The sequence below is a fragment of the Colobus angolensis genome, unplaced genomic scaffold, assembly GCF_000951035.1.
Source record: "Colobus angolensis palliatus isolate OR3802 unplaced genomic scaffold, Cang.pa_1.0 Scaffold52, whole genome shotgun sequence".
NCBI classification, from domain to species: Eukaryota; Metazoa; Chordata; class Mammalia; order Primates; family Cercopithecidae; genus Colobus; species Colobus angolensis.
The window spans coordinates 10,527,943-10,547,841 of NW_012118710.1; the positions used below are offsets into that span (position 1 = coordinate 10,527,943).

At 39.4% G+C, this 19,899-nt stretch overlaps 1 protein-coding gene across 8 annotated transcripts in view; it reads right to left on the reverse strand.

Moving 5' to 3' along the window:
- Window positions 1-19,899, reverse strand: part of NRG1 (neuregulin 1) — a 1,122,805-nt gene that overhangs the window by 196,644 nt on the left and 906,262 nt on the right. The gene's annotated exons all lie outside the window — the stretch shown is intronic.

Consider the following 19,899-nt stretch of genomic DNA (forward strand, 5'->3'; position numbering starts at 1 on the left):
TCAGAGGCCAGGAGCAGTGGCTCACGCCTGTTATTCCAGCACTTTGGGAGGCCAACGTGGGTGGATCACTTGAGGTCAGGAATTTGAGGCCAGCCTGGCCAACATGGTACTTTTCACATCATTTTCAGCTCTAGTTTTCTTTCCTAAAAACAAGCCCTCTCAACAATTCTAGGTAATTCCTTTTCTGATAGTTATCTTCTTTTTTTTTTTTTTGAGATGGAGTCTTGTTCTGTTGCCCAGGCTGGAATGTAGTGGCGCGATCTCAGCTCACTACAACCTCTGCCTCCTGGGTTGAACCAATTCTCCTGCCTCAGCCTCCTGAGTACCTGGGATTTCAGGCACACACCACCATGCCTGGCTAATTTTTGTGTTTTTAGTACATGTCTGTAATCTCAGCTACTTGGGAGGCTGAGGCAGGAGAATCGCTTGAATTTGGGAGGCAGAGGTTGCAGTGAGTCAAGATTGTACCATTGCATTCTAGCCTGAGTGGCAGAGTGAGAGACTGTCTCAAAAAAACAAAAAACAAAACGACAAAAAATGATCTCGGCTAATCTCGGCCTTTCAATGTAACTTACTACTTCCACAGGGTAGACTGAAAAACTTTTTTTTTCATTTCAAAGATTTTCATCTTCACATGGCTGTTGGATGAATTACTTTTGTACTTATTTATCATCTTTGTGTGTTTTTTATTTCTCCGTACTAACAAGATACTGCCTGTAAGTAAAAATTTGTTTTGACACATTTGCTAAAACTATACAATCACAGCAAGTCTCTCAAACCTAGATACTATTTTCAAAGATCTCTTTTGACTTACTCAGGCATGCAGACTTTCATAGTGGGCAGGATTCTCTGCAGGCATGATCCTAAAACTTTGGGGAACATCGGAATCCCACAAACAGCTTATTAAAACACAGGTTGCCAGGCCCTATCCCGGACAGCTTCATTCCAGGAGCTCTGGGACGAGGCCAGGGGATTTGTACTACCAACGGTTTACAGGTGATGTTGATGTTGATTTCACCCAGCAGAAGAAACTCTTACTAAATGTCTCCTGGTGTTCTATCATTTGAAGTACTTGGGTATATTCCCAAAGCGTATCTCTATCATCCATCGTTTGGTAATACTTGAGTTTTTAAAAATAAGCCTGATAATTTTAATTTATCTAAATTTAACTTAAAGAACTGGTGGATAAACCAAAGCAAACTCCAAAGCCCACAGTGTAAAAGCATAAAAAGCTCAAAGAGATTCAATGAGTTAGTATTCTCTTGAAGACAAAAGTGATAACAGCTCATTTGGAAGAAACTTCACTATTGAAACAAGCATTTGGGGATTTATGATGTATTTTAGACATGTAGGAGCAACTGTCAGGAGAGAATGGGCTCTATTGCAAACAAGTGATTCCCAAGCAGCAAATGACCAATCCCCTCCCATTCATATTCTAAAACATATTATTTTCTGCTTTAATAATACTTAGGCCTTAAGAATAACGGAAACACCTGGAGTTGATTTTAACACCACTTTCTAACCCAGGGAATGGTCCAAATCCCATCAGGCTAAATCTCACCCTTGACCTGCCAAACATGATTACTGGAGTCCAGTCACTTCCCTGCATTCTGCAGCTGTTCTTCCCCCTTCTCCCTTCATAATTATCACATCTACTTCTCTGCCCAGAACTCTAACAGCAGTAAGAGCACACACTGCCAATTCAAGTGGAAAAACAATTTCTTCAATTGACACTCCAAAGCAAGATGCCTGTATTGACCTCTTCTGCCAACTATTTGTCTAGGCAATGCACACGCCTTCAGACATTTCAAAGGCACTTTCATTGGTGATGGCCTGAAGCAGGCACTGCTAGGGTGAAACAGCAACTTAAGAGTGCCAGGGCAATAAAACACAACAGTTTATATAAAAAAGAAGTGAGGGGCACCAGAAGTTTTTACGTCCCAGACAAGGCAGAAAGTGAAGTTCCAAACCCATCTGCATAGATCCAGTGGCACCAGGTAATGGACCACCAGGCTGCGACCCTCTCCCTGCCCTGGCTATGGGACTTTGGTCAAGTCATCTAACCGCACATCATTTTTCTCTTGAAGGCTACGCATCAGACTAGGCCAGAGAAATTTCTTTTTTTAATCTAATTTTTGATGCACTGGCAAAACCTAGTTTCTTCTCTTGTAAACTTGGTAGCAAACACAGCAATTGCATTCAGTGAGATTTACACCTTGTCAAATTTTTCTTAGCCATATTTTGCCCCATTTCATTGAGATTTTTAGGATTAACCCATTGACATTTTGGTTTATAAAGTCCATCCCTTCCCCATTTGAGGCAGTTCTCAGAGATCTTCTTTCTCAAAATTGACAAGATATAAACTTACTTAGATTCTGAAGGCTAACAAAACCAGAGTTAATTCATCCACAGAATGCTACTGGCCAGGCGGAGTGGCTCATGCCTGTAATCCCCGCACTTTGGGAGGCCGAGGTGGGCAGATCACTTGAGGCCAGGAGTTCAAGACCAGGCTGGCCAACATGGAGAAACCCTGTCTCTACAAAAAATACAAAAATTAGCCGGGTGTGGTGGTGCATGCTTATAATCTCAGCTACTCAGGAGGCTGAGGCAACAGAATCGTTTGCGGAGGTTGCAGTGAGCTGAGATCACGCCACCGCATTCCTGCCTGGGCAACAGAGCAAGATGATGTCTTGAACAAAACAAAACAAAATGCTACTTTCTGAAAATCCCTAACTTAAGTACTCTTCAGATCAACAAATCGTTTCTGAAGTATTAATATTTCCCTAACATTTTTAGTTCCTTAATGACTAATGATTCCTCTTCCACTCCTGGAAGGTAAGCTTCTCACAATAACCTTCTGGCTGGAAACAATTAAAAGTGCTGAATGAAATATAATAAACATCACCTTAAAAGAATTTGACAACAAAGATCATTTTTTGGACAAATTCTAAGGCAAATCTCAAACCTTAGAGATAGATGCAAAATAGCTGGACAAAGCAACTACTTTTTGAAGACGGCATTTGCTCATGCTGGAGAAAGGGGTAGAGGCTCCAGGATCTGCCTAAAGTGGGGAGTCTTAGAGTAGACCCTCTTCACATTAAGCTGGGACCCCAAAAGGAGTAAAGAACCCCAAAAAAGCTACACCAAATCTAAACATACCCATTTAACCCCAGAGAACTAAAGACATGCTTTTTTTTTGAGATGTTCTGTCGCCCAGGCTGGAGTGAAGTGGTACGATCTCGGCTCACTGCAACCTCCGCTTCCCGGGTTCAAGCAATTCGCTTGCCTCAGGCTCCCAAGTAGCTGGGATTACAGGCGCCCACCACCAGGCCCCACTGATTTTTGAATTTTTAGTAAAGATGGGGTTTCGCCATGTTGGTCAGGCTGGTCATGAACTCCTGACCTCAGGTGATCCACCCACCTCTTTGGCCTCCCAAAGTGATGGGATTACAGGCATGAGCCACTATGCCTGGCCAGACACATTGTCTTGATCCTGAGTTCAGCCAGAGGGAAAAGCTGAGTCTACAGACAGGTTTCTAAATGCCTAGGCGTGCACAGGCTGATAGGCCACAGAACCTCAAGCCATGAACTCGGTAAATTTCCAAGTACCCAGCAGTAACACTTACCTTCTCGGCAGGAACGTGCTTCTATCCCATGCCGTGAGGAATGACACAGATAATTTTTACAGAGCAATGGCCCACACAGGGTCAGAGACCAACCATGAAGCACAGAAGGAACCAAGACATAGAGAGTGAGAACCAACACAAACTGAAATTACCACACACAAATTATGAAACAGCAAGGCTTGCTCTGCTAAAAGAAACAAATAACAACCTGAAAAATATCTACAGGAACCATGAAAATATAAAATACAACACAGAAGATTTGAAAAGGCACCAAATAAAACTGCTAGGAATGGGGGGAAAAACAGTCCTTGAAATGAAAAATCTCATGGGTGGTCTTGGCAGCAGACTGCACATAGCCAAAGAGGCAATGAGTGAAGTGGAAGATAAGTCAAAAGAAACACAGTGGGAGAGTGAAACAAAATGATGGGAAATGTGAAGGAGGTTAAAAGAACCGGTGATCAGAGAAAGAATGTCCAACACATTCTTAGTTAAAGTTCTAGACCGGGCATAATGGTTCACACCTATAATCCCAACACTGGGAGGCCAAAGTAGAAGGATCGCTTGAGGTCAGGAGTTTGAGAGCAGCCTAGAAAACAGCAAGACTCTATCTTTAAATTATAGAAAAAAAAAATTCCAAAAAGCGAGAAGATGATGGGATACAGGAAATTTTGGAAGAGATATGGATGAGAATTTTCCTGAAAGCCAATTTGTATGTTTGACAAGCCCAATGATCCTGCATGGGATAAAGAAAAAGGAATGCATGAGAGTGAAACAGAAGGGGGAATGGGAATGGTGGGCAGGGTTAAATGCCATAACTTCAAAAACATTTGCTGGAGAACAATATTATTTTTTGAGACTGGGTCTTTCTTTGTCACCCTGGCTACAGTGCAGTGACATGATCATTGCTCACTGTACCCTCAAACTCCTGGGCTCAAGCAGTCCTCCCACCTCAGCCTCCCAAGTAGCTGAGACTACAGGTGTCTACCACCATACGCTGCTAATTATTTTTTATTTTTTTATTTTTTTGGTAGTGGGGAGGGGAAGACAGTGTTTTCCTATGTTGCCCAGGCTGGTCTCAAACTCCTGAGCTCAAGCAATCCTCCTGCCTCGGCCTCCCAAAGTGCTGGGATTATAAGCATGAGTCACCACACCCAGCCACGGGACAAAATCTTCAAAGCTTCCAGGGAAGAAAGGCTGATCACCTTCAAAGGAATTAAGTTAGACTGACATTCCTAACTTCTTAACAGCTCCTGATTGATTAAAGTACCCTGATGAGACTAGCTGCATCTTGGTTTTAGACCAAACTGTATGCTTCATCTAATACCATAATTGCATGCTGACTAAGCCCTTTCTCTGAACACTTTCTCAAGGTAATGGGAATAAAGAGGATGTAAATTTCTGAAAATAATTCTGAAACAGTCGGCAGCTTTTAACTTTATTACCCTATAATGTGGTGAAGCCACTGTACTAGAAATAATGGTGCTTGGCTTATAAGTTTTGTCTGTGTTAAAATCTTCCCACTAATCAATTAAAACACCTTCCTGGAGTTGAGCCACCGGGAAAGAGAAAAAAAAGTGAAAAAGTGGGATTGATTCTTTCCTGGAAATAAATGAACCTTCAGGTGATAGACTTAAACATATTTTTAGGCCATTCATGAAGCACCCAATGCTTGCTCAATATTTCTTCTTTTAGATTACGTTTTTGAGAAACAAAGCTTTTCTTTCATCTATTTCCCCTAAGATCTTTGATTTATACTTTATATCCTATCAGCCAATGCTTAATTATTATTGTAATAATGACAGACAGCATTCTCTGTTTCTCTGTGTGGGACTCAGTGACTCTGATTTTAAAAGGCCATCAAAATGATTTATCATACACATTCACAAGGATGATCACAGCAGCTTAATCCACTTCACTTAAAAAGCAGTCTGCTGCTTGTCTAAGACAACACTCGTTTTATCGAGAGGAGAAGAGATACATTTGGGGATCTTAGTAATAGAGAGTTTAAGAGGTATCCTTTCAATGAATAGCTTGATGACAATTCACAGTTACTACAAATAAAAAATATGATATGGTGTCATAAATCAACTTAATATTATGATCCTTCTGTTAAGATGATCAACAGGGTTGAAAAAGTACTTGATGAGTTTAGAGAAAGAGATACCTCTAGAAATGAAACAGAACCTATATCCCAAACGGAAGTATCAGCTATAGAAGGTTAAGTATGGAGAAGAATCAAAACTGAATGTGAAGAACATAAACCACTGAGGAAAAAAATGATTCTCAAAGGCTCTGTTTAGCCTGTATTTTTCACTGCTTCATATCTTTCTGCTGCTCAGCAGAGGTTAAATCCCATAACTTCAACTGTATCACATACTCATGAGAAACGACTAAGTGAAAGGTATCTGAGAGATCACCATTCATAACCAGTATGCAGTTTCTATTGAGAATTTCATAAAAGGCTTCTGCACTAGTAATTCACAAATATACTTACCATGTTCTGTTTTCACTAAACGATTCACATACCTAAACAAATCTTCTAGATGTTCACTAAGATAAATTAACACTACAATTTCAAACCCATCAAAAGTTATTCTATAAAAGATAAACTGTTTCCTACATAAAACCAGTATGCTATTTGCCTAGACCTTATGTGACTATTATTCTTCAAACACCTTAGGCTTTCTAAAAACATATTCACTATGAAAGACTCTTAAGTGAGGGATGTCCAATCTTTTGGCTTCCCTGGACCACACTGGAAGAAGAAGAATTGTCTTGGGCCACATATAATATACACTAACACTAATGACAGTTGATGAACTGGAAGAAAAATCACAAAAAAGCTCATAATGTTTTAAGAAAGTTTATGAATTTATGTTGGGCCACATTCAAAGCTGTCCTAGGATGCATGAGGCCCATGGGCCATGGGTTAAACAAGCTTGGTCTGAGTGAAAACGTACCAGGAAGACATCACACCAAATCGGAGACCAGTGATCTAATAAAATGCTGATTTGAATCATAGTTTTCTTCTACTCCTAAAAGTGTTATACCTCGTGTACATCAACCTTGTTAATTATCAGACAAGGAAATAAATCCAAGATGCTTTAAATGATTGCCCAAATCATATACATTTAGTCCTCCTCTGTCTTCTTGACTGCTGCCCAGAACAGTGCCTTTCCATGTCAGTACATGATGTTATTTCACCAAGGTTCCTGATTCCCTCTCCTCCTAAGAGACAACCACTCATGATATACTTTTACAGGCTGACACACTTACCCACATACTCATACACAGGTACATACATGCACGCACACTCACACACTGAAACCAGGCTGTCATCCTTCGGCCCTCTCAGTCTGGCCCAGGCACGCTTCCTGGTTACAACCCAGAAGAGGCTTTCAATCCATCACTGGCGAGCCAGGCACAGTGGCTCATGCCTATAATCCCAGTACTTTGGGAGGCCAATGTGGAAGGATTGCTGGAGCCCAGGAGTTCTAGACAAGCTTGGGCAGCATAGCAAGTTCCCATCTCTACAAAATGAAAAAAAAATTCACTGAGCATGGTGGTATATGCCTGTAGTCCCAGCTACTTAGGAGGTTAAGGTGGGAGGATCACTAGAGCCGAGCCCAGGAGTCCCAGGATACAGTGAGCTATGATCGCACTATTGCACTTCAGCCTGCGCGACCAAATGAGACCTGTCTCAAAATAAAATAAAATAATATCCATGACTGGCTGGGAATCAGCAGTTGTCTGTAGCCCCAGCTTTTTGGATGGGCTCCCAGTGAACTCTTCAGTCCCTTTCTAGCCACTCTTTAATTCTCTTGTTAATGGGGCCAGCTGGATATGAATCCGTAGACTTTAGGAGTCTCTACCACCCTCAAAGGATCTGTGTCTTCCTGAGGGCAAAGCTCCTCCCTGCTACAATCTACAGAGTGGCATTCTTCCCATAAATGGGTCCCAGAAATCTTTAGGACAGCCATGTGAGGCCCGGATCAGAACCATGATACTTTGGGTCTTCCTTTCTTTTAGGATGCCAAATCCTACAAATAAAGGACTAAATAATCTTATAAATGTGGGGAAAATAACTGCAGGTCTCATTCCCCCAAGCTCCTCCACCCCCCCGCCCCCCAAAAAACCCTAAATAAATAAATATAAATAAATCCCCTAATGCAAACTGAACTGCTGCCCTGGAAATTTAATAATGGACTAGGAGGCCTTTGACCCCTGGGTCTCTGGGTCAAAGATAATTCAGGTTGTTAGTGATAAACTGTCACTGCAATCAGTGACTGGTCAGTGGCTCACAGATGCAAGTGAGTGACTCAATGGTCTCAGAGCAGCTGTCAAGGGATAAGCACTGAGGACCCTTTTTTGCATGCACACCATTTACAGAGAGCCCACAAAGATCTCTTGCTTGTTTTCAGGGTCTCCTGCATAAAGGCATTGGTGCTAAAAAAAAGTTTAAGAGCACTGAGGCAGCTCATGATTATGCTATACTAATTCACATTCACACACACACACACACCCATTACCCTCCTCTTCCATGTTATGACATTAGGACTACTTACTTTATGGTCATCTTGTCAGTCAAAATTATTGAAGCTACTTGGGTACAAGATATTGCAACAAGGAACAAAAAGATATAAAGATTCAGTTGATATACAGCCTTCAAATTCCTATGAATCATAGGTACTCTAAGCTGTTCCTCAATGGCATAGAAATACATCTCTCTTATCTGGAAGCATAATAACACCCAAAGTACTATACAAGTGAAGCTGAATTCATATACAGTGCCATCTTGAGACTGAAAGTATAGCATGAGAATAATTAAAATCCTTACCCTGAAATCTGGAGATCCAGGTTCTAGTCTTAGGATTGATGCCCTTGATGTTTGTACCTTGTGGTTTTCCTCATTTAAAAAGATGAGATTCGACCAGATGACCTCTAAGACACTCTTTTCAGTTCTAACACTCTATGATTTTTCTCAGGACTACTGTAGTTATATTTAAGACCTTACTTTTTAGGTACTACTAATATTGTTTAAGATTACTTTCATTACCTACCAGGAACAGTGTTTGTTTATTTATATAACAAACTCTTAACATAGCAAACATTAGGTTCCAGGCAATGGCCAAAGTAATTTACAAAGATTAACTTCTTAAACTGCAGCATCTTAATCCATTTATTAGTTGCTTCTATGTACTCAAAAGAAAATGTAACAAAATATTTTAATGGTAGCAAGAATCGTGGACTGAGCAAACCTCTGATTCATCAGTCTGAATAATTAAGCACTGATTATGACTTAGTGAGAGTTTCAAAATAAACAGTGCAAATTTCAACCACAAAAATAACAATTTAGGAACAAATCCATGCATCACTGATACTGGTGGAACTGCACTCATACTTTCTTATTAACTGATAGTAGCATAATAACTAAACTGCTACCCATCAACTCCTACAATTCAATGTTTTAAGCAAACTAGCCATACTTCCTCATTCAGTCAGTTACTGAATAAATTCTTAAGAACAAAGACTATGTTCTCAACACCGTGATGGCCCCTGATGATACGACAACATAAAAGGCAGATACGACTTTATGGCTTTTACATTCTAGAGATGTGAAATGCTAACCTCTGTATTTATGATCACTCAACCAAAAATTCTTTTGGCTGAGGACAATGTTTTTGTTTTTTTTTTTTAATTAAACTACATGAGTGCCAAAATAAAACGCTCAAAATAGAATTGAACTTGCTCTGACTTGGGTCTTGCAAACAAAAACAAAAAAAAAAAAAGCAAAAACAAAAAAAGGACTCGGATAAATAAAATATTTAAAGTATATTTTCTGTATTATAGAAAATAAGGTGATAAAATATAGAAAGTTACCAATTCATTTATGAACATTTAATGATGTACTTACAGCTTAACAGCTATGCATTTATACTAAGTCTTGGAAATACTGTTTCATTTATATCTTATTTTATTTTATTTTGAGACAGGGTCTCACTCTGTCACCCAGGCTGGAGTGCGGTGTCACGATTCCAGCTCACTGCAACCTCCGAGGCCTCAAGTGATCCTCCCTCCTAAGCCTCCCAAATAGCTGGGACTACAGGTGCATCCCACCATGCCTGGCTAATTTTTTTTTCTTTTGTATTTTTTGTAGAGACAGGTTTTTGCCATGTTGCCCAGGCTGGTCTTGAACTCCTGAGCTCAAGTGATTCTCCCACCTCAGCCCCCCAAAGGGCTGGGATTACAAGTATAAGGCACCATGCATGGTCTTGAAATACTATTTCAGGCAGCTAGCAATCACAAAAGTAATCCTTTAAAAGGAAAACCTGTCTGACCATTTAAAAAGGTAGCCCTAGTCAATTTAAAGTTTAATCATGTATTGATACTTTCTGAAGCTAAGTAAAAAGAAAACCTGTATCCATAAAAAGTATATAAGAACATTTTCAGGCAATCTGCAAATTTAGTACTTAGAACCACGCATATATATACCACATGCAATCATTTCTCATTTCTTATTTTTCAGAGTGGCCAGGAAAAGAATGCCTTCTTCCATGAAACTATCAGTCATTACTCAAAGAAGTAGCTTTTAGTTACAAATGTACCATAAAATACAACAATTATTAGAATGTCCATCATTGGCTTAATTTGTCAAGGGAGTTTTCAACAAAGAATTACTGTATTCATAACCAAAAACTAGATTCGTATAAGATCTGAGTAGTGATTTTTTTTTTTTTTTTACATTTTAGAGTGAGATGACATACTAGTACTAGCAAAACATTGTGAATTTTCCAAAGGGTTATTTCTTCCTGTAAATTAATGTGAGAATTCCAAGACAATTTGGGTGGTCAATAAACTGTTCTTTTGATATGCTTGTAACTTTTTTTTTTTTTTTTTTCTGAGACAAGTCTTACACTGTTACCTACACTGGAGTGCAGTGGTGTGATCATAATCCCTCACCACAGCCTCAACCTCCTGGGCTCAAGCGATCCTCCTGTCTCATCCCCCTTAATAGCTGGGACCACAGGAACATGCCACCAAACCTGGCTAATTTTTTCAATTTTTAGTAGAGATGAGGACTCCTGCGTTGCCCAGGCTGGTCTTGAATCCCTGAGTTCAAGAGATCTCCCACCTTGGTTTCCCAAAGTGTTGAGATTACAGGCGTGAACCACACACTCAGCCACAGCTGTAATTTACATTGCTCAAGAGCAACAGGATTACTCAGCAACTATGCCACGCAGCTGTGGATGAAATGCAGGCACAAATCCCAAATGGGCATCCACATTAAGGTCAAGAGTAACTTTATGAAATCACATATCTAAAATGACAAGAAGAGCCTCAGGTCTTCTTTGGTTGCCTCTTCCACAGACTCCTGTGACATCAGAAGCACAGCCACTTTGCAGCCTCTCCCAAACACGCACGTCTAAATGCAGGTTCCTGTTAGATGGTTGCCACCACCCTCTGGTTACAGGGTTTTATTCCCATACTGGTGCACTCAGGGCAGAGCAGCAGGACGATTATGTCCTTCCTTTATCTATTTCATAAGGGAGAAGGAAATCAGCATACCTTAATGGAAAGTAAAGGGAGGCACTGAAACACGTCTTCACCTGACACAGCATAATCACATTCATCACATGTAGAAGTGGAGTTTTCACTAGGCTTTTTAAGTTTAGTGAAAACCAAATGCATAATATTTATTCTGTACTCAGTAGCATATTGCAAGTAATCACATTTCCTCGCGCCATGCACAGTCCAATGTAGAGGCTCTTTCAGTCAAGGAGGCTTTGTGTGGATTCAGTCTGAGAGGGCGATGACTGTAGAGGCCACAGGGACTATGCTCTATGCTCTCCCTTAGCTTCTGTTGATTCTTCGGGAATGATAGCTTTGTCTTTTCTGCCTTTTTTAAGCGGATCGCTGTCCTTTGGGATGGGGCATAAATAACATGCACAACATTTAAAACTCCACTGTTCCGTTCTAAACATCAAAATATAATAAGTAACTCTGTCTATTGACATGTCTCCTTCCTGTCAGGCTGAGGGTACTTGGGAACATACAATATCCCCAACATGTTTGAAAAAAAGAGAAGAAAAACCCTCAAGACATAAGTCTCTCATTTCTATTCAATTTAATACATGGAAAATCATGTATTTCATTTCCCATTCAACTCAGTATTTAAATTATTGGTTTCTTCCTGACAAACCCACCGGCTCATTTCCATAATGTCTATAAGTACTACTCTTTCTAAAATGGATAATGCATGAGCAATCCCCCGGGAAGGTTCCAACTGTACAGCAAGGTGACCTCACTAAAACAAATTATAATCATAATCTATTCTCTGTATTTCATCTAATCCTTCTGGGGACAATATACCAGCCTTCAATATTTTTCCCAGAAATAGATGACAATAAGTTTCAATATGACTGCTATTATAACTGTTTCTAAAGATCTACCATCTCACAGGCTTCAAGACAGACCGGCCCCCCACCCCCATTTTTAAACAATTGAAACTACAGAACGGAAAAGGAATACTATAATTTTAAACAATAAAATGTTGTGCATAATCCCAGTACTGTACTTCCATTTCACCCTGTTGGCAGAAAAGAGATAAAGTACCAAAACATATAAAAACAGGTTTGATACGTACACACAAAAATAATGCCTACTTGCTGGGTATGGTGACTCACGCCTGTAATCCCAGCACTTTGGGAGGCCAAGGCAGGCAGATCACGAGGTCAGGAGATCGAGACCATCCTGGCTAACACAGTGAAACCCCGTTTCTACTAAAAATACAAAAACAATTAGCCGGGCATGGTGGCGGGTGCCTGCAGTCCCAGCTACTTGGGAGGCTGAGGCAGGAGAATAGCATGAACCCAGGAAGGGGAGCTTGCAGTGAGCTGAGATCGCGCCACTGCACTCCAGCCTGGGCAACAGAGCAAGACTCAGTCTCAAAAACAAAAAGCAAAAAACAAAAACCAATGCCTAGTTGATACACAAATGAAAAATTGTGTTAATTAATTTACTATTATTTGTTCTGAAAAAATATCATTGCAAACTGGAATTCTGACATCTCCTTGTAAAGGCTGGTTTTAGATTCCCTGTGGGATAGCTAAAGAGACTGTGCTTTAAATATGTAATGTAAGTCTCTAAAATTGGGAGATTATATGTAACAAAGGGATGAGTTATATACAGTTTTAAAAACTGGCTATATTGAAATTTGAACTTTATTTATAAAATAGGCCATGTAATAATGAGAGGCATTTTCACCTGATAATAAAAGTCACACATTAAAACTACTAAAAAGCTTGCATTGATAGAGCACTGGGAAAGTCAGTAAAAGGTTTTCTTTTTCTTTTTTCATGTTACTCCATAACTAAGGCCAGGATTATTCAGCAGTCTTCCATATTTCCTACTCATTGCTCTGTAATCTTTCTGTAGAAATAATAGTGGTTAAGATAAGGTGCAATAACTATTTGCTAATAGGTCAAATAAAAATGAGTCATATTTTATGATAGAAACTTACTACTTTTCTCGCCAAGGGAAAATGCTAGTTGCTCTGTCATTCTAATTTTATGCTAAATTCATTTAATATGGACGTCATTTGAGCTGATTTATTGGTTGCAAAAAATGTTACTGCTTCAGTTATCCCTAGCTCAGATTTCTTTTATGTATTACTTCAATCCTACTTAATTATTATCAAAAACCATATAATTTTTTCAAAGTTGTCATTATGATTTTAAAGAATATGTAAAGAATAAGTAAAGTCAAATTACTTTTTCAAAGTCCAAATATTAAACTACATGACATGGACAGTATTCAGCCAGGTATGACCTACAAAATGGGCAATTTCATATGGTTCAATCTAATAAAACATTCCATGACTCTCATACCACTGAAACTAAAACTACAGCTGCCCAGCGAAAGCACTGCCTGCCTATCGAAGCTGTGGAATGAAAGGTTTGGGGCACTATGGCAGAGCAAAGGCTATTCCCATCGATGATAGATTTCTTGGAGCAAGAAACAATGGGAACAATATTACATTTTAAAAAGGGAAGGGGAGTAATACACTGAGAGTTACTCAGTATGCCTCAGTAATATACTGAGAGTAACTCAGTATGTTAAAGACAACAAGTACAGGGTGGAATTAACATAAGCAAGTAAACCATAAATACAAGGGCTATGTGACCATATTAAAATATCAGCCCATGATCCACAAGAATTAGTCACACAAACCTGTGTTCAAAAATGTGCACTCAATCAAAGTGGGGCTCCTAAACAATGTGTTGCCCTGGGTTAAGGAAACAGAGTGATAGGAAGAGATGAAAACAAATGTGTTATAAGGATCTGTTGTCTAATTTTGATGCTTTCACGTATAGCTTTCCAATGCCAGAGTGAAACTCTTAAATAGCACTAGATCTCTTTGTGGGTACCATGTGCACTTCAGTGGGAGGGAGCTGTTGTAAGGGGTGATTGGAAGGTATTTAAAGATGCTTGATTGCCTTGGGGGAAAGTCCTAGAGGGAATTAATCTGACAGATGTCCCCTTGCAAGCTGACCACTGCATCAACATCATCAGAATAATGTTTTAGAATATTCTAATTTAGAATTCTTAATGAATTAGGGCTATGTGGTCCAGCTGGAAAACAAACTCCAGCTGAGGCAGCTAACATGTATGGAATTGGGACTCTATTCTTCCAGTAGATTGCCCAGAATACTTCAGTAATTAAAAAAAAAAAAAGAGAGAGCGAGAGAGAAAAGAAGTTAGTCTTTGGGGAATAGCAGTGTGATGCTCCTGGAGCACCCTCTGGAGGCCAGAAAAAGGTGACACTGGGCACAGGAAGAATGAAGAGAATTGTGATCATATCATCTCTGCCTTGTGCAGAGGCAGAACTCCACAGAGCTCACTTGACTTGGGCTGAAAAATGCACTTCATCAGTCATAATCAGGGCAACATAAGAAAGTGCATATCGAATTTCTAGTTTAAAAATGCAAAAGAAATCGAATGTGTTAACGATATTCTCAAATAATTTTATTTCCGAATTTAAAAAATTAACATATTTTCTGCCTACATTCTGAATTCTTCTGGGAATCTACTGCAGAGGCTTTAAAAAATATTTAGAAGAAAGAGATGAGAGCATGGAATTTTTTCCTTAATAAAATGTACTTTTGTAAACAGGGTTATATACAGTGAATTATGAGTGAATTGTTGAAAAGTAGCCAGCTTTATGCTTACTAAAACTAAATATAAATTAAGTTGTCCATTTCTTCTTTTTTCCTAACACCTCACTTTTTCTAAAGCGACAAACACTGACATCTATTGGTATTTTGGTAGCTCGCTATTTTTAAATCTATTAAAACATATGCAAGGACGTACACAAGTGCAGTCGTGCACAAAATTAGGAGGAATCCAAAACATTCGTTCCTTTAAGAAAACTTCATTTTATGTACCTTAGTGGCATAGTTTTTATCTGGGTAAAATAAATCCGTTTTCAAGCTAACACCATCTGATTTAATTTTTTGTTTTTTCTATTTGTCAAGAGGGGGAGCTCCAGGGCTAACTAAACTACCAGAAGTTCATTCATTTGCATCTCTGAGCAAATAAAATTACTCACTCAAAATACTGGCACTTGGTTTGTTTTCATCTATCACAACAGAACATGATAAACTATCAGGACTGTTCAAATCGAATTTAACTTGTTACTTTGGGAATGCTAACAGAATGTTGATTTAGTAAGAATCTATCACAGTTTCAGAACTTTAAACACTATAGCCATTCTAGAAAGGCTGAGGAGGAAATAAAAAGCTAGAAACGTGGATTTAATATATTCCTTATTTTGTTTATATTTAGAAACACCTGCACTCAATTCTATGAACATTGCTGGCAATATACTGTTATGCTTGAAAAAAAGATAGTGAGGGGAAGGTTGGTGAACACTTTTGTTTTTCAATTGCTGCAATTTATATGAGTCCCAAAAGAGAAGATTAAGTATTCTATACAATAAAGTGGGGTTTAAGCATCAACTCTTAAGTGTTGCCAGAAAAAAGAGTCATGTTTCAAAATCTTGTCATAGTTTGAAACCTCAACATTTTTCTGCCAGAGATAAAATTATGTTGCACCTCACTCTACTTTCAATATTTAGATTGAGTTCAGTACTGTTTTCATAATATATATATGCAGTTATGGAATTTGACACTCTTATCCACTTTTCTCTAGTTTTACAGGTAGTACATATTAATATTTATACCCAGTGTAATCTGAGGTCAGCTTGGGATATTTTTTACCATAAAAGGTAAATTTTGGAAAGTATATCAAATATCTTTGCAAAGACACAGATAATTCACTTCTTAAGTAGTTTTATAAAGACATCTAATATTACTGGGCACTTATTACACGTTGGTTGATGTTCAGAGTGCTTTTCATGGATTATTTCCTTTAAGCTTCATGAAACCCTCATGATAATAATAATACTATTATTATCCCCATATTACAGAAAAGGGAAATTTAGGCACAGAAAGATTAAGTAACCTTCCCATGACTACATATTTAAGAACAGCCTAATTAGGATTTAAACCCAGGCAATCTGGCTGAAGAGCTAAAGACTAGGCCATCTGGCATCTTGCTGCCTAATAGCGAGGAATTTTCTTATTTTCGAAAGGACGGATGACAAAATACACAATATACATCTGTTTTACTGCCAGGAACATGGTAAGAATTCAATAAACAGCAGTTCCCTCATTTATAAACATAAAAGTGTCCAGCACAGTGCCTGGCACGTAGTAGGTATTCAGTGTTCACATGTCTGTCTAATATTTTTTGGTTTTATATATATATTTTTTTCTCCTTTTTCATTAGTGTTATCTGACCATTTCATGGGTATGAGAAGTATTCATGTTTGAGTATATAACTTTCTTCCACTCTTACTGCTATTTTAATGCTGCAAAATAAGTCCTATTTCATTCTGTGAATAATCTTTAATGTTTTTAATAATTACATAGGCTAGGTGGTTACAAGTAACCAGCTTGAAACAGATCACTGGACATTCCTCTTGTTCTGTAAACACAGGCTGCCCTGTTAGGGTCACGGCACTTTATACCCAAGAATGTTTACAAGCACTTCGGCCTGCAGAGCCACTTAGTGAGGGAAACAGGTGGGTGATGTCATTGGGGAAACTCACAGCCTGCTTCTACCCATTTGGGATACTAGGTTTCTCAATGTTTCCATCACCTATACTCACAAATGCCCCTCCTACCAGGAGTGAAGGGAGACAGGATAGTTCTAGAATCCGGCTAGGCATGATAGCGAATTTTTTTCAGGTTATTTAAGAGGAGAAAATAAAAAAGATAGAATTCTGTGCAGAGTAAGAACATACCAACAAACAGAGAATCATAAAGGAAGCTTAGAGTCAAATACCAATTGGCCAAAAATTAAAAAAAAAAAAACGGCCAAGTGCAGTGACTCATGTCTGTAATCCCAGCACTTTGGGAGGCCGAGGCGGGTGGATCATGAGGTCAGGAGATCGACACCATCCTAGCCAACAGGGTGAAACCCTGTCTCTACTAAAAATACAAAAATTAGCCGGGCCTGGTGGCGCACACCTGTAGTCCCAGCTACTCAAGAGTCTGAGGCAGGAGAATCACTTGAACCCGGGAGGCGGAGGTTACAGTGAGCCAAGATCGCACCACTCCACTCCAGCCTGGTGACGGAGTGAGACTACGTCTAAAAAAAAAAAAAAAAAAGCTCTGATTTTGTAATTCAGGCTTCAAGAGAAAAAGTCTGTTGAGCTGAATCAGTATGAAGAGACTGGATATGGGAGGTCTAGCATCAAGGAGGCCCAGGCTGTTACAGGGCCCTTGGTACACGAATCAGTGATACAGTACCCAAGACCATTCTTAGTTTGCTTATTCTGAGCAAAGAAAAGGAATCAATGACTCCAAGGGCTTGGGACCTATTAGAGCTATTATTATGGAATAAATAATTCTGCTGAACATCTGCAGCCCCAATAGTGTGCAATTCAACATTTAGTTAATTGTACAAAAATGCAGATGCTCTGAAATAGCCATGTATGTATCACATATCAGTCACTCATGCCATATGAAAGTTAAAGAAGCCTTTTCCCCCTGAAAATTTCCCTCCAACAGATGTGTTTATGCCTATGTGTATAATATAGCACACAGCGGAGGTGAGTGGCTGAGATCCCACCCCATTATCTCTCCCCTGACTGTCATGAGGCAATGTTAAAACAGCCAAAGAGAGGCTTGGCTATTACATACATATCATCAAGGACAGACAGTTGCAGTGGCTGTTTTAAGAAGCGGGTGAAACGTGGAACTGACAGACACTAAGATGGGAGCAATACAAGAGACACTTGTCCTCATAAGTCCTAATTTGGGCTAGCGTGGCAAGTGTGAATACTAGAGTTATGGCATCTAGAGGTCATTCCTTTGAGGATGCCTGAAACCTAGAGTATGGGTTTTTCTCACAAACCATTATGGTCATCAGGTATGAGTTCTCCTAAGACAAGGAAAACTACACTGGCACTTACCATTGTAAGGAAAATGACAATGAAGGAAAGAAACACTGATTCTGAAGCATCATTTGTAATGCCATGTGCTTCTATATAAAGCTGGTTTCAGGTTGTTGACCATTCTTTTTGAATCAAATAAAGAATACATATTCTTACCTGGTTTAAAAAGCACAAGATGCTTTGAAGGGGGTAAAAAGTCCCTTCCCAAAAAAGATTATAATCTGGTGGAAAACAGACAAATATACTAAAAACTAACCTACAGCCAAAGTCACTCCAATTTTTCAGGGAAGACAGTTAAGCAAATGTCACTTAAAGATACTGACTTAGCTGGTTTAGAGGGAATCACTGCTGTGCCTCTGGAAAGCAAATTAGAGCCACCAAGGAAGCTCTGGTGCTCTGTGTCAAGAGACAGCATAGCTAATCACAAGACAGCTGCCTACCTAGTAGATAAGATCTGGTGGGCACAGAAATGCCTGCCTCCTAACTCCCTCCCTCACTGAACTTGTCAAGTTTCTGTGTTATGGCGCTGCTGCTAGGAGCCCCTGACAAAATGCATACCTATTACTTGTAAAGGATGCTACTTCAGACCACTGGTCCCTCCTTAATTCATTAGACCATCTACAGAGGACCACAGAAACTTCTGAAGGCAATAAGCAGGGAGACAGGAGAAGAACACAACCACAAACAGTGATAAGAGCCCCCAAAATAACTCTTTACAACGATTTGAGCTAGGTCTAAAATCTCTGTAATTTAGTATGATGACCTTAGAAAGGACACAGTACACAAAGTCACGCAGGGAGGTAACTAATCCAGCTCCCCAATTTCATATCTTGTTAAATAAAATGCTATGGTCTCTCCCCAAAATATAGGGTAAAAATAAGCAAAAATTCAATACACCCTCATGAGGGGCAATGATCAGTAATTGAAGTGAATACGATCAGCAGTATCCTATTAAAGAAGCAAGCACAAGAATAGCCAGTGGTGAAACAATTACTCTCCGTTCAATTTCTGTTTGCTCAAAACTCTGCTGAAGGTTTCTGCCAACAACCTAGGTTCTGAAATGCTATCAGTGATACCAGTAAGAGGACCAAGCAAATGTAGTTTTCTTCCAGCAAGGGACAAATACTTCTACGGCATTATCGTAGCCACAGTACTATCAAGTACTATTGAATTAATTCTTCAGAAGTACTTCACGAAATGTGCGTTGGGAGCATGCTCAAAGCGACTTAAGGCATCCAGATCAATTAATAATTGGGAATTGCAGAGGCAAAAAATAAATACATTCTCCCCCATCTCCTTCCTCCCCTCTTTTATCAGCTACCAATCACTCATAAACAAGTATTTATTCGACATCCCCCTTTTGTCCAAGGTAATGTCTAAAGCATCAGCGCTTCCTAGGGACATCTAAGGTAAAGCTTTCATCCATGCTCGTGTTCTGATGATGAAATACAAGATTTGTTTCTACAAAGCTTCAATTGCCAACTGGGTTCAAAAATCCAGATAAACGGTTGCTTTCTGACATCTCTTGGGAAAGTAAATGAACCGTATTTATCACAGAGGTCTTGAAAAACAGAACCGTTAAGCCAAAAGTTTGTAGAACTTGTTTGGCGCAGAGCTGATTCCTGGCACTGGACTAGATTTCATCTGCTTCGCTGACTTTTAGGAATCCCTGCGCTGCTCTGAGTCTCCATAGCGCAGGACTGAATCAAGCCGAACCAAGGCGCACTCTACATCGCTTGCCCTCTGCCCCAA